This window comes from Eptatretus burgeri, unplaced genomic scaffold (genome assembly GCF_056783735.1).
Source record: "Eptatretus burgeri isolate ZD-2024b unplaced genomic scaffold, Ebu_testis_v1 Ebu_testis_scaffold_34, whole genome shotgun sequence".
In the NCBI taxonomy this organism is placed as follows: Eukaryota; Metazoa; Chordata; class Myxini; order Myxiniformes; family Myxinidae; genus Eptatretus; species Eptatretus burgeri.
In genome coordinates this window covers 38,884-55,323 of record NW_028221984.1, presented here as the reverse complement: position 1 = coordinate 55,323, position 16,440 = coordinate 38,884, and the positions used below count along the sequence as shown (strand labels likewise).

General features: G+C 41.5%; 1 protein-coding gene across 7 annotated transcripts in view; it reads right to left on the bottom strand.

Annotated features, from left to right (window-relative positions):
* LOC147007731 (uncharacterized) overlaps positions 1-16,440 on the bottom strand; it is a 218,407-nt gene that overhangs the window by 169,409 nt on the left and 32,558 nt on the right. The gene's annotated exons all lie outside the window — the stretch shown is intronic.

Genomic DNA, 16,440 nt, shown 5'->3' with positions numbered 1-16,440 from the left:
GGATGAAGTATAAATTATATGGATGGATCATGAGAGGGGATTCATGAGCCTGGTGTGGCTCAGTGGTTAAGGCGGTGGTTGGGGATCCTTGGGGTCCTGAGTTTGAGCCCCGCTGGCTGCTGAGTTAGCCTCAGGGGGTTTAGCATGAAAAACATTAAAATGTATTTGGTTTAATATATTGCAAGCAACTGTTGACACTCATTTTGATGTATTCAGCTTTTGATGTCGACTCAGCCTGTCATCCCTCCGAAGGTCGGCGAAATGAGCCCGAGTATACTGGTAATTATCCCTGCAGGGTCGAAGGCGACTGAACGGTTGGCGTCAGGAAGGGCATCCGGCCGTTAAGACATTACCACAAGAAAAGGTACCATGATTGGAGCCCGCAAAAGCTGACCCCTGCTCAGGGATAAAGGCTTTCAAATGGTGTGATGATGACCATGAGAGGGGATTCGTCTTCAGGAAGTTCATTAACTCAAACTCCTCAGTCTCACTATCAGCCATTATCTTTGTTGGGCAAACCACATTTCAAATTTGGCCTCCAATGCCAGTGGTCTCATGGTAGATTGGCAGAGGAGGAACAGGAGATGTGGGGAGGAAAGTAACTCATTCCTCTCTCAGAGGGAGGCTTTACCAGTTGCTAAATTCACCATTGACAAGTTTACAGAGTAAGTGACACCCACAGTATCAGAAAGCTTTGCTATGATAGACAGCAACACCAACACCGGGACAGATATGGAACTTGTCAAAATGGATGAGAGAATAACGAGTGAAAACCACAGCAGAATAAGAGATATTCTGTGAAAGGAATATTCCCAGTGAAGGAAGTCAATTCTATGCATCTCACAAAGGGTTTGTTAATGTATTTAAATGTTTGCAGCACTGTCTAAACATCTGTAACTCATCACAACATGCCAACACAACATATTATTATATTTTTGATGTGTGAATGACTGCATTATTAAAGATATTAGTAAAATCACCACTTCATACAATAAGCCTGGTGTTGGCTTCACAGGTAAAGTGGCTGGCTTAAGATATTGGGGTCTTGAGTTTGTGCGCCTGTGATGCTGTTGAATTAACACGAGGTGGGTTGAGGCAGACTGTCATGCTTTGGAAATTGGCAAAATGAGTACCAGCTACTGGAAACAGCAGGCACTGCATCAGCGGCACTGCTGCTTCCCCAAAAATGATGCAGCCAATCAGCCAGATACGGCACATGAATAAATAAATTAACTTCATTAAATTGTTCTTCACAAACTGCTCACACTTTTTCAGACATCATAATATAATGTGTGTTATAACCACAGCCACTGCCAGGTAATTGTATTCACAGGAAATGGTACAAACACAACTCCTCTCATCCACAGATATTTCTCGGATTTCTCCATTTCCGTGAGTCCAACTTTTATTCAGGAAAACAATTTTTATGGTGAACCATCTTGAAATGGCCACTTTTTCGTCTAAAGGCTGAAAATAATGTGTAAAAGACGATATGAAATCTCAGATGTTGTGCTTGCAATGGCGGGTTGAAAACTCCCTGGTGCCGAAGTGAACAAGTGTAAACACACACACAGCTCATGTACAAAAGCCTCATTTGACATTCATATGCCATTTTGAAAGTCTCGTGTTACCTGTCGGCACAAACTAAATAGATATGGACATTGACCAGATAGGGACGTAACTTTCAAATGAATCAAAAGAAAGGATATTTCTGAACAAAACACAAGAATGTATCTGAAATGTATCATGGATCTGTTCATGCTGTAACCTTGTGATTATTTCCAGCATTGGATTACAATGAACAATACCTGCTGTGAAAGCCATTGTTGCAGGTTGGCTATATTTGTTGTTGAAGTAGGAAGTTACAGTCACTGTGTAATTCTTTCCCGGAACAAGACGTGTCATGTTAAGTTCTGTGCTGAACACAGTTCTGGATCTCGAGTATCCATTTTGAGACCAGGTCACATGATATCTGTAGATGTCTTTGTTGGGATCGTTTGGTGCCGTCCATCTTACAAAGGCAAACAAAACATCCTGTTCGACCACCGTGATGTTCAATGGAGGGGCAGGACCTAGAAAATGAAACATCATCATGTTATGTCAAACGTTAATAATTTGGCATTGTTGTGGATTCATCAAGGAGCAAAAGTTTCGAACAGAACCTCCACAGAAATTTAATGAGAAATTTAGCTTCATGCTTTGATGCCTGAAAGAGAAGCAAAACACATGTCAGCCATGTTAATTGCTTATTAACAAACAAGGAATCACTTTGAAGCAAATACAGCAGATTTTATCAGAAGATATATCGTTTGAGAAATGTCCACTTGTTCCTTGAAAAATCGAACATTCTCAAGAGTATTGGTTGGTCTGGTATATTATTATGTTTGTCTGCATGTAAATTGCCACCACCTTGCAATTCTCCACCCACTTCACGAAACACAACCAACTGGACGAGCTACTCAAATGGTAGAAGTCTCTTGGGAGATCAAATGTGAAAAAGCTCAAAGGTCAAGGTCACATCAAATCGTCAATTTTCATCCGATTGACTTGAGATTTGAACAGAATTTGCATGTTGCGTCACAATGAATTGGTTTACCAATCAAAAGCTCGAATCCTCTTGTTTTTGAGATGTAAAGGCTGGATGGAATGAGGTGAAATTAGAGGTTGTATTTGGGGTGTATCTGGGGAGGTTTTAGATGGTAAAAGCTAATTAAGGTAATTCTGGTAAAAGCGAATTAAGGGTCCAAAAGGTAATTCTGAAGGGTAATTCCAAAAAGTAATTCTGAAGAGAAGTTTGAAAGGGAAAATCTAAAGAGTAATTCTCAAGGGTAATTCTGACGGATAATTCTAACGGGTAATTCTCATGAGCAATTAGAAAGGGAAATGCTCAAGGGTTATTCTTTCTAAAGGGTCCCTGAACATCACCCTTTCTCTTCCATCTTGACAAAATTAACCCTGTTCCACAATCCTCCGGAACTGAACCCTCACTCACACATGCATTCAACAGCCGCTTTGTCAAACCGACTACAATTTCTCCCACTGCAATTATCATCTCTGTACACACCTCATCAATGTCGGGCACTCTTCCATTCTTCATCCTCTTCAATGCTGTCCGTGCCTCCTCCTACGTGATCTCCACCAACTCCACTTCCCCCCCCACATAACATGCAAGCTCCAACTCGCCACTGCCGCCTCCCCAGATCAAGAGTTCCCCAAAATATCCTTCCCACACCTTCAATACTGCCCCCTTTTTGTCAATATCCTCCCACCCCCATCTTAATCACTGCCCCCTCCCACCACCTTCATGTCCTTATTATCCTCATCCCTGTCAAAAGGCAGTTTAAAAACATATTCTTCCCACCACCCTGTTCCAAGTTGTTTACCTCCTCCTCCATATCATTCCTCACCTTATCCACAACTCTCCTTGCTGCATTCTTCTTTTGCCTGCATGAGTGCATCAACCCTGCATCCGGTTGCCTCCCTCTGTCCTTAATCTTCTCGACCCTCTTCCAAATCTCCTTGTTTTCACAAACTGCTTTCGCAACTTCCTTCATCCACCATACCTGGTTTCTTTCCCCTTAACGATGCACTTTCTTGATGTCCTTCCACACAAAACTTCTGCAATTCCCCCACCTCATAATATTTTGACTCCTCTTCACCTCCCTCCTTTTCTTCAATGGAACCACAAACACCACAGGCTTGTACTGGGTGGTAATATGCCCTCCCACCACTGCCTTACAAATCCTTAATCCTCAACAACTGTCCCTTCCTTACCACCAACAAATGCAGTCGTTTCATTCTGTCCACTCCGAAAGGTAACCTTGTGGCTTTTGAAAGAATGAATAAGCCATAGCCATCCCATTGCTCGCCACCAGCTCCACCAGCTTTCAACCTTCTCTATTCCTCGTTCCCCAACCAAATTTACCGACACATTTTACCAACAACGTCATTCAGCTCTGTTACTCCCACGTGCTCATTAAAGTCCCCCACATGCACAGCATCGTGTCCAGTTAAACCATTCTCATCATCCTCTCCAGTGCGTCCCTTAATTCTTGCTTCTCTGCTTCAGTCCTTTTCATTTGTGGCCGAAATACCAACATTACACACCATTTGCCTCTGTATCACCACCCATGCCATAACTATGAATCCCTCTCATCTTTCCAATCTGACCACCTGCTTGCTGATCTCTTCCGACAATATTATTACCACGACATTACTCCTTCCATTCCCAACGATATGCAACAACTTGTATCCTCCGACCAACCTCCTCACCCTGTCTTCTTTCCATTTGGTCTCCTACACACACACACACACACACACACACACACACACACACACACACACACACACACACACACACACACACACACACACACACACACACACACACACACACACACACACACACACACACACACACACACACACACACACACACACACACACACACACACACACACACACTCACACACACACACACACGCTCACACACACATACACGTCTTACAACCTCCTTTTCTGCATCATCTGCACAACCCCTACCCCCATCCCCCCCGCCCCCAATTGACGCCACATTCAAACTACCTATCTGGACCTCGCTTCTGAATTGCTGTCCACCTGGAAGAGCTCGTAGCATCTTGAATAATTTGGGATGTTCAGGTCTGTATCGTACTACAATTCAAGAAGTAACTGTGTGTGTGCTTGTTTACTTGCAAAATCGAATATTTTTGAAGTATATTGGTCAGTCGATTTTGTTATTCTGTCTTTCGGTCTATTTGTCTGTCTGTCTGTCGGTCTATTTTCAGTCTGTCCGTCTGTCGGTCTATTTTCAGTCTGTCCGTGTGTCGGTCTATTTTCAGTCTGTCCGTGTGTCGGTCTATTTTCAGTCTGTCCGTGTGTCGGTCTATTTTCAGTCTGTCCGTGTGTCGGTCTATTTTCAGTCTGTCCGTCTGTCGGTCTATTTTCAGTCTGTCCGTCTGTCGGTCTATTTTCAGTCTGTCCGTCTGTCGGTCTATTTTCAGTCTGTCCATCTGTCGGTCTATTTTCAGTCTGTCCGTCTGTCGGTCTATTTTCAGTCTGTCCGTCTGTCGGTCTATTTTCAGTCTGTCCGTCTGTCTGTCTATTTTCAGTCTGTCTGTCTGTCGGTCTATTTTCAGTCTGTCCGTCTGTCTGTCTATTTTCAGTCTGTCCGTCTGTCTGTCCATTTTCAGTCTGTCCGTCTGTCTGTCTATTTTCAGTCTGTCCGTCTGTCAGTCTATTTTCAGTCTGTCCATCTGTCTGTGCACCTGTCTGTGCGCCTGTCTGTCTGTCTGTTTATCTGTTTATCACCTACAGGTTACAATTTTAAACCCATCTTTTCAAAACTTCACCACATAGAAGAGCTTTACTTAAGAAAGAAGCCTCGTGTTTTTGAGGTCAAAATGTCAAAAGGTCAACATAGGCCAGAGGTCAACAACTTAGGTGTTATTTTTAAATTCGTCAATTTTCATCCGATTGACTTCAAATTTTAAGAATATTTATATTTCAGGTCAATAAATTCAACCAACCAATTATTTTTGAGGTCACCATGGACCAAAAGGTCAACATAGGCCAAAAGGTCAACAACAAAGTTGGTATTTCTAAAATCTTCAATTTTCATCATATTGACTTGAAATTTGAAGCAGATTCATATTTCAGGTCACTGAATTCAACCCGCCAATTATTTTTGAGGTCAACATCGCACCCTCAAGAAGAAGAAGAAAAAAAACTTTTCCGGTCTTTTAACCGCACCCATGTTTTTCACCATCAAAATAAGTGAATATATTGATTGTTTTATTTTCTGATTTATATCTAAATACATTTTTCCATTAACTTTGTATGGAACAAAGTGATGGAGGTATCAACATGCTTACTCCCATGTCTGCTTAATTTTGTCTAACAGTCATTCTCATTTTGGAAGTAATTGAAGATTGAGGGGAGGACACCAAGAAGTTCAAATTTTCTTTCTTATTTTTTAATACTATATCGAGGACTTTTTTGTTCCAATAAAAAAATAAAAGGGATTCACACCGGTTTCATACACGTTTCTTTTGGACTCGAGGCCCTAAAAAGGGCCGTTTGGTTTTGATGAAGCTTTTAAGATAAACCCAAGGAAATCCTCGCCAATTCTTTCCTCGTTAAAGACGGCACATAACGCCTGTCCGAATCAGAGTAGAGCAAGTCCCTGTCACTGTCACCATCATTTGCAGCGTCCTCCTCCCAAATGATGTCGTCCTCTGTGCCGTCCATGTTGTTGGAGATGCAGCATTTCAGAGATTTTCGCTTGATGATATCCGACGGTATCTCCTTCCATACCTTGACAATTCAGCCACATATCATCGGAAGGTCGACATTTCTCATCCTCGTGCCAGCAGTTTCCCAGTCAACATAATGCTCAGCCAACGTAGCGATGTGAATAATGGTGAAGGTTCAACCATGACGCATGTGGCCAATGCTCCTCGAAATCTGGTAAGAAAATCTCGACAGGAAACATGTCACAAAATGTTGATTTTCAACTGATGAAAATACCAATTCCAGGAAATAGGAAAGCTTGTCTGTGGTGGTTAAGAACCGCTGATAGAAATGAAGGAAAAAAGAAGAGACCCAAAGGAAGCCAAAAGAACTGAGCAGCACCGGTACTTCTTTAAGCTTCACCATCCCACATGGCTCCTCGCTCTTGTGAGATTCTTCTTCCTTTCAATCGATTTCCTTCCCTTGCATAGAAAAGTACTCAGGGTTGATTGGTTGTTCCTAGTTTTAAAGCAGGCCCCACTATCCAGCATTTAAAAGCCTAATGTCAGCATAAAAGGAACAATCTTGGGATGTTCATGTAGAAAGTGATGCATATAAAAAGATAGTCCACGACAAGTCCCTCATCTATCCACCCCTTCTTCTGCACACGGACAATACCACTGGCTGGAAACTTGTCTTTGGGCAGTGTTATACTCTTGAACACGACATATGAGGGAAGCTTGCAAAGCAAGCGTATTTGAGGTGGGTGCTCCATTATTGGACTCCAGCTCTTGTGAATAATTATTTTGATGTGAGACCAGGTGTTGTTGTTTTTTTGTGTTTAATGGTGTTTTCAGAGCCAAGAAGCTCTGTATATGCCATAAACCGAAACTCGGGTATCTCCAAGCGTCTCCAGACGTTTCCGAGCATGACTGATTTAATTTCCGCATACAATTAATAAAAAGCTGTCCAAACTCTTAACTGAACTGATGTTCTAAACCAAACTCTGAACCAACATTTAAATGGTGGAATTGAGCTTATCAGCTGTTCCGACTATGACAAAATTGCTCATTTGGAATATTATTGAAATTCAGCATTAATTATTTTTAAGACTGATTTTTTTTTCTATACCTGTGTATTAACCGGACCCCCAAATTTCACCTTTTTTGCCGATAAAAAAGTGGGGTTTATACTCTGGAAAATATGGTATGCCCTTTTCGGAGGGAGCATCAATGCCTGACGTCAAGGACTATGGCCCCAGTAATGATGACGTGCAACACCTGGAGATGGAATAGGGAGGGGTGGTGTACAATAAATGTTGTGCGCTGGTTTTGTACTTACTTGTTTGCACAACAATGGTGGAAGGAATGCTTTCTGTGCCATTACACAGGGAAGAGATGGACACAGTGTAGTTTGTACCAGGTGAAAGTTCTGTGATAGTTAGTTCCTTGTTCGTTGTGGTGTAGTTTTGAGTTTTGTTTGCGGAAGAGAACAAAGACACAAAACTGATGAACGTGTTGTTTTGGTCTTTCAGGACAACCCAGCGAAGGGTGAATGATGTCGTGTTCAATGAGCTTTCTGTCAGATCGACAGGAATGCAGCTATCTGTGAGGATAAACACAAAAACAAATCATGAGTGCGGATTCACAAATACATATGGTAGGTGCATTGTTCCTCTTGTGAGTTATCTTATAATTGCTAACAAGTAATCATGTTGCTGCATAAACAGAAGACTAAACGAGAAAAAGAGCAATCAGAGATTGAAAACCCTCGCCAGGACTTCTTTTGAGTGATGTATTTTTTTTAAAATTGATTTTAGAGTAAATCCAAATTGTTTGCCAAACCAAGTGACCAGTGACATCATATGTGTAAAGCTTTTGTTCCTCATGGACAGGCGGTCATACGTGAAAAGCTTCGCCTCGATCTGTTCAGCCACTTCAGAGATTTTTTAAGGTTGACAAAAATATTTATGTATATATATATATATATATATATATATATATATATATATATATATATATATATATATATATATATATATATATATATATATATATATATATATATATATATATATATGGCTGCCAAATCACGGGACTGATGACGTCATGAAAAGTTTTTCTGCAGACCATTCTTTGCCTCGATGACCCTCAAAAAATTTCAACCTGATCGAATGTGGCCTTCCACAAATGCAATTATGAAATCATAACAAGTGCACCTATGATGGCTTTAAAAAATCACCCTCATTCCCCATGTGGAGTACTTGCTTTGTGCTAAGTTTCAATTTTTTCCTTCGTGTGGTTTCAGAGATACAGAGGTCCAATTTTTTCCCGTTTTTCCAATATGGCTGCCATACTACGTGACCTATGACATCATAATTATCAACGTACATTCTGCATGAGAGTTCACATCAATGGTGAAAATTTCGTCTCAATCCGACTCGCGGTTGTGGAGAAAAACACAAAAGTTCTGAGTGGACAAACAGACAAACAAATGAAAAATCGTGCTGAGCACGACACTTGGCGAATTCGTTGACGTTTCCTTGTGGTGGTCCAAGCTGTAATGTCATGGAATGTGTGATGTTTGTTTGTTCGTACATTAATAAAATGACGCGATGTCACAAATAACAATTATCAGGTGCGCATTGTCATGGTAACGGCAGTAGATTGAAAATTTTCAAAACTCGTTTAAAGCCACCATGTGACATTCAACAACTTATCATCGGTGCTTATTGCCTTCATTCTGATCGTAGGAAATATTTGAAAATTCCTAGAAACATTGCTTTTCAACCAGCTTCACGATCCCGTTATCAGGTTTGAAATATGCTGTAAAACAAAAATATGTATTTTATATGTGTGTTTTTCATGTTTTGGATGATCCTGACCTTGACCCTGGGTCAATTTCGATCAAACTTTGTACACATGTTAATATTACATGCATAAATAGACAGTATAAGTTTCAATATAATAACTGCAAAACTCTTTGAGAAATAGCCATGTGTAATTCACGAAATTCCCCATTGGTTTATAATGGGCGATAATTTAAAGCGATGCAGAATCCAGATCCTGATCTTGAACATCACCAAAAGTCACATATCTTTTTGCACTGCGGATTTCTATCAGCTGTTAAAATTTCATCCAAATTGGTTAAGAATTGTGACCTGTAGAACGAATGGAATTTTTTAAATCACGCCAATAGCTAAAAACAATGATGTCATACACTTGCGAGAACTCTGCGTAATTTGTAATAAGATGCATTTCGTAATCATTTAGATATTTGAATGAAGTTTAATTTGGCGTCAACCGGAAGTCGTAGCGACTTGTTTGCCAATTTCGTTGTCGGCGATTCATTTCATGTCGTGTGGTCGGAGAGGAATATTGCCACTGTCTGAGATGGCCTTGCCAGAAACGAAGTGAGGCGGTTTCCGGCCAAAGTTAGTGGGTCACGTGAGGGGTTGGGGCCAATCGGAGCGCCAGATTCAGGTGATAACGTTTCGATTTGGGGTGGCCCCTCCCCCCTTGCGGCAAGTCCTATCAACGTCAGAGTGGTCCCTCCGCCTCTCTCTCGCTCTGGCCTCGCCCTCGCCTCACTCGCCTCTCGGCACGACCCGCCTCCTGCTGCCTGGACTCCGCCTCCTCGTCTCCACCAACACGACGTCAATCCCACCTGCCTTCCTGGTCCCGCCCACCACTCCCTCCACGCACTCTGGACTCCGCCCCTTCCCACTCAAGCCCCTCCTTCACGAACATGGTCTCCACACGCGCGGCTGAAGCCAGAGACGACGCGCCCACTGTCTGGTGCTGCACCACGGAGCCCCCCCCACGAAACGTATTGGTGGCGCGTCGTGCTCCAAGCACAAAGGTACCAAGAGACCATAGCCTCAACTTCTCTCCTCTCTTGCTTCAATCCCTCTTCATGGGGTTTTCTGTGTGTGTGTGTGTGTGTGTGTGTGTGTGTGTGTGTGTGTGTGTGTGTGTGTGTGTGTGTGTGTGTGTGTGTGTGTGTGTGTGTGTGTGTGTGTGTGTGTGTTGGCGCCTGTCTGCTGAAGTAAGACTGCAGAAAATCGTTATTGTTATTATTATTATTGTTATTATTCTCACGTTAAGTCTGCTCTGTGTCGCCTTTGAAAGTTGCCTGTTTATTTGCTGCACCACACCTCTCTCCCCTATCTCTGCACAACACACCCCAACAAATCTCGATTGTGCCACACACGATTCCTCGCCCATTGTTAATAAATTATCATTAGGAATGTTCTCTGCTTGTTTTGGTCTTTTCTTCCATTGATCCAGCATGGTCCGAATCCCAGTTTAAGGCCCAGTCACACCTTGATGTTTTAGCCAGCAATGGCAAGTTTTGGTCGTATTCAAAACGTGTTGGTCGCATGCATAACGTATTAGTAACGGGCACAGAACGTTTCGTTGTGTTAAAGATAACTTATAACAACGAATGCTTAGCCTGTTGTCGGCGTTCACCACCTATGCCCAACGATAGTTTAACTTAGTCATAGTGCGCTACACGTATCGCCGACGAACTTGTGGCGTAGCCTGTTAAAAAGGTGCCGCTCGCCGATTTAAATCATAACCGCCTAAAAATTGGAAGTGTCAACATCGCAGTCACACCATGACGATTTAGCCAGCGTATGCCGACCTATGAAAAATGTGTCAAAAACGCTGGCACACGTCGAATACGGTATGGGTAAGTTGTGTATACGTTAGCAGCATGATGAAAAACAATGAAGAACGCTGGCATATTACGTGGTGCGTCTAGTACGTCGTGAAATTTCAAGCATGCTGAAAATTTTACGACGTACTCGACGTATGGCTCACAAGTTCCGCATACGCTGGCGTAAGTTCTTGGCACGCACCGCAATCGTTTACACACGTTGGCCACACGTTACTTGTAAGTTACTCATAAGTCGAAACGCGTCGAGGTAATATTTAGCATACCCGAAACTTAATTTTTAACCTACGAGTAACGTGCTTTGAACATGTTAGTAGCATGCTTTGAACCTATGTGTAACGTATCTCAAACGCACATTGGCGTACGCAGACAAATTTGATTGACGTCTTCCGGACGACCACAGAACTTACTGAACGACCACAGAACTTACTGAACGTGTTTCCAACTTAGAGCTACCGTATATTGGCGTATTGGCAGCGTTTAGGGGAATTGGTATATACAAATGGGCTTCACAAGAGGAACACGTCAGTGTTCCAGACTCCATGTTGAGTGGATGTCAATGTCACTAGCAGTGGCAGTTGCAGTAGTAGTAGTCGTAGTAGTAGTAGTTCGAGAGAATTTAGTGATGTCGATGTTATTAGTAGTAGTAGTAGTCGTACGAGAGAATTTAGTGATGTCGATGTTAGTAGTAGTTGTAGTACTAGTAGCAGTAGTCGTAGTTCGAGAGAATTTAGTGATGTCGATGTTGGTAGTAGTTGTAGTTCGAGAGAATTTAGTGATGTCGATGGTGGTAGTAGTAGTAGTAGTAGCAGTAGTAATAGTTCGAGAGAATTTAGTCATGTCGATGTTGGTAGTAGTAGTAGTAGTTGTAGTTCGAGAGAATTTTATGTCTGTTATTAGTAGTAGTAGTAGTAGTTCGAGAGAATTTAGTGATGTCGATGTTGGTCGTGGTAGTAATAGTAGTCGTAGTAGTAGTAGTAGTAGTACTTTCAAGTAACGTGTTGCAAAGTGTGAACAACGTTTGTGTAGCGTGCTTACAAAACGTTACTCATAGGTTAGAAATAAGTTTCGGGTACGCGAAACATTACCTCCATGTGTTTTGACTTATGAGTAACTTGCAAGTAACGTGTTTCAACGTGTGTCAACGATCGCATAAGGTGCCGACAACTTATGGCCAGCGTCGCGGAACGTGTGAGTCATACGCGGGCATACGTCGTAAAATTTCAAGCATGAAAAAATTTGAGGAAAACCCAAAAGTTCAACGTTTAAAGCCAGCGTACTACCACTTATGGCAGTGTTTTTCAGCGTGGTCTTAACATATACAAAACGTACCCATAACGTATTCGACGTGTACCAGCGTTTTACACAAATTTTTGCAAACATCGGCATAAGCTGGCTAAAACGTCAAGGTTTGACTGGGCCTTTAGCCGGGACTTTATTTCCAACGATCCATTCCTTTTAGCTGGTACGTCCTTGGCAGTGACGCTCAGCTGCATCCGATCCGGAAAAGTGATCCGGTGCAGTAGAGTGATCTGGTTCAAACAAGGCATACCGAGGGCGTGTTCCCCAGTAATTAATCCACGTAATTAATTAGGTAACCCGATTAACCTCGAGATGGGTGGACCCAAGTCATGCGGTTGAGTTAGTTGCGTCCACGGTCAGTTAAGCGACCCGCCGTGTCACGGAATTATCCGTGTGCGATGGTCTACAATTCCGGGGAGTCTGGTGGGAACAGAGATAGCTTCACCCACCTCGTGGTCTTCTCACCCGACCCCAGGCCCGCAACAATATATATATATATATATATATATATATATATATATATATATATATATATATATATATATATATATATATATATATATATTCTTCTTCTTCTTTGATCATCCGTATGATCCGCATAGTAATTTGGCACATGTTTTACGCCGGATGCCCTTCCTGACGCAACCCTGGTCGCCTCTTACAACACAGGGATATGGTACACCTATTTTAACCGGGGTATACATTGGCCCAGTATATTGGTACTCATTTCGCCGACCTCGGAAGGATGACAGGCTGAGTCAACCCCCTGGTGTATTAATTCAGTGGCCCAACGGGGCTTGAACTCAGGACCTCTTGGATCCCAAGCCGCTGCCCGAACCACTGCGCCAACACCAGGCTCATATATATATATATATATATATATATATATATATATATATATATATATATATATATATATATATATATATATATATATATATATATATATATATATATTTATATATATATATATATATATATATATATATATATATCGGTGAATTCTCTTTTTTCTTTCCACATCCATGTGTCCATAAAGCAGCTCCTCTACCCATGTCACTCACCTTGTTCACTTTAAACATAAACTGATTAGATTTTTGTGAAGATCCAGATCCAGATCCGACGACACAAATTTTTAAAGTGATTCTTCACCATTGAGAGACAGGGTCAAAAACGATATATAGCACGATATCTTAAAAAGTTGTGGACGGATTGGAATGAAACTTGGTGGATATGTTGGGTGTGTAACATGGAAGAATTGATTCAATTTTGAAGATCCGAATCCAGATCACGATCTAATTTTTTTTCAAGTCATTCTTCACCATTGAGAGATAGGTCTGATCTGATGTACGCCACAATATCTCAAAATGATGACACCTTTCACTTTATCACCAGAAACCTTTCTCCATTTTTTTGTGGCTGACTTTTTTTTAAAGGTTCGAAATTGTCCCTTGAAGTTCAACAAGTCCTTGACAGTCTTGAGAATCACATCAAACTGCTCTCTGATCATGTCTTCCATACTCAAAATACAGCTCCACCATCTCACTCTTTCTTTGTAACCCCTCGATTGTGCCCAATTCCCAGTCACACGGTATGAAACTGACACCCTGACAGGAAGATGCACAATCTTATAAAATCTACCGTTGAGCACCAGTGACAAAAGCTATAAAACAATTGTGTGGTTGTTGTTCAAGCCTCTACAACTGTCATCGAAGACGGACAGTGTTCTTACATTTTTGGGATACTGTGATGACCCTCACTGAAGGAGAGGGTGTTGCGCTTGGGTCTGTTTGTTTGTGTGTCTGTCTGTCTATCTTCTTGTTTGTCTGCCCAGAACTTTCATGTTTTTCTGTGCAACTGTTTGTCAGACAGAGACAAAATTTTCACAATGGGTGCGACTTCTCAGGTAAAATGTTTCAATCATAATTCTGATGTCATTGGTCATGTGGTGTGGCAGCAATGTTTGAAAAATGGAAAAACTTTGGACGTCTGTTTCACTGAAACAACACGAAGGAAGAAAATTGAAACTTGGCAAATAGCAGGTGCTCCTCATAAGGAATGTGATTTTTTTGATGACATCATAGGTGACTTCATTATGACATCATAATTGCATATGTAGAATGCCACATCTGATGAAATTTTTGAGAGTCATCCAGGGATAAAATGGTCCACAGAAAATATTTTAATGACGTCATCAGTCACGTGATTTGGCAGCTTTTTTTTTTAACCTTCAAAAATCTCTGAAGTGGCTGAACAGATCAAGGCGAAACTTTACACAATTGACTGCCGATCCATGAGGAACAAAAGGTTTACATATATGACGTCATCGGTCACATATTTTGGCAGCCATATTGGATTTAACCTCACTGATAATCTTTTTCTCCAGAACGGCTGGACAAATCGAGGGGAAACTTCACACAAATATTCCCCAAGCCATGGGTGCACAAGTTTGTTGAGGAATAATTATTGATGATGATAATCAATAGGTCACATAATTTGGCAGACATTTTGGATTGAAGAAAATATTACGTAATGCTTTTTCTGGAACAGCTTAATCAAACAACGTGAAACTTTGCATTTATGATCCAGTCGTGATGAGGAATACATGTTTTAAATTTCAACTTGATTGAATGCATGGTCTGACAGCTAGAATTACTTAAAAAAAAAATTTTTTTTTTTTGAATAAGGCTCACTTGGCTGTGCCTGAATGGGTTTGAGGGTAGAGGAGAAGCAGCTGAAATGCTAACCTTATCCAGGTTACTCCTAATGACTTAATCTTTGCTTTTTACTTGTTTGGGTTCCTACTGATTCCTCCATTGCAGGAGAATAATAATAATAATAAAAACGTCAAGGGTCAGTGTCAGGTGTCCGATGAAAGAGGGGTTGCATCAAAACGGGACGTCTTGGTACCCCGTCATCACTGCCAGCAGGTATAAAGTGGCAGTTCTAATTATATCTCTTATTAATTACGCAACACACCAGTCCACAAACGCCACACAAAATACACCACACAAAGCAGTCCTGGTGAGGATCTGCAATCTCTGATTGCTCTTATTCTTGTTTATGTCATGAGACAGACAACTAACAACTTCATGAACACCTCATTTGGCTTTCATTTTGGGCCAGGTATACATTTTGCTTTTGCCTATCATTGTAGAGTGTATCCCGAAGAAAAACAGCCATACCTGGCATCAGGAAAACACATTGCCTGTTGGTGCAATGGGAAATTGCGTGCTCTGTTTAAAATGAAAACAGATGCACTCAGAATCCTCTTTTTCCTTCACCACTGATGAAAGATACTTCAACTTGCTGATAAAAACTTTAGCCTTCTTTAAATGGAGCAGTTTTTGGTCACCAGGATCTTCCTGACAGCTGTTTTTATCAACTTTGATTTTGTCATCAAACACAGTACACTGACAGCAGACACCCGATCTGGCCTTTAAAAGGCAAAATTAAAGATGGCTTTGAAATAATCACAATGTAACGTGTACTTGGCTTCACACTGGACTTTCTTCAGGTCCAAACCACCTTGATATTGCAACTCTCTTGACGAGAGCAATGCTTGCCAGAACCATGTGGCCATCTTCATAGGACTTAGTTCTGATGAAAGATACCATCGTTTCTTTTCGTGTCCTGAATAATGTGATGCACAAAAAGAAAATGATTGAATGTGTTCATCCACTTTGTTTTCAAGTTCATCAGCAATACATGGCTTGTTATTGTGAGTCCCTCTTTTGGAGTGCTTCCCACTGCAACACATCCAGCAATACAATGGTCGCGTTTGGTCCCGATGGCATGGAGACTGGAAAAACCTTCACGGGATCCCAAGATGTGCCAATGACTACCATCTGAGGAAAGGTGGTGGAAGCTCCATGTTTTATTTTTCAAGAGAAAACTGCAATTGACAGATGAACACATTGTGTCAGTTTCACCATTACGAAGAAGTTGCTCAACCGAATGAACAAATTCCCTGTCAGCATTCATGAGCCACTCCTAACTGCCTTCAGGTGGCCAACATTTCATGTTCTGTGGTTTTCAGTTCATTGGCCAAACATTCGATGCATTAGCAGAACAGAAAGAACAGTTCTACGCTGACCTGTATTAAGTCCTGATTGACGTCCCAAAAGAGGACAAGATTATCCTCCATGACGATTTAATGTGAGAATTGGTTTCAGCTTCAACGTGTGGAGGGTCACCATCGGGAAGGAA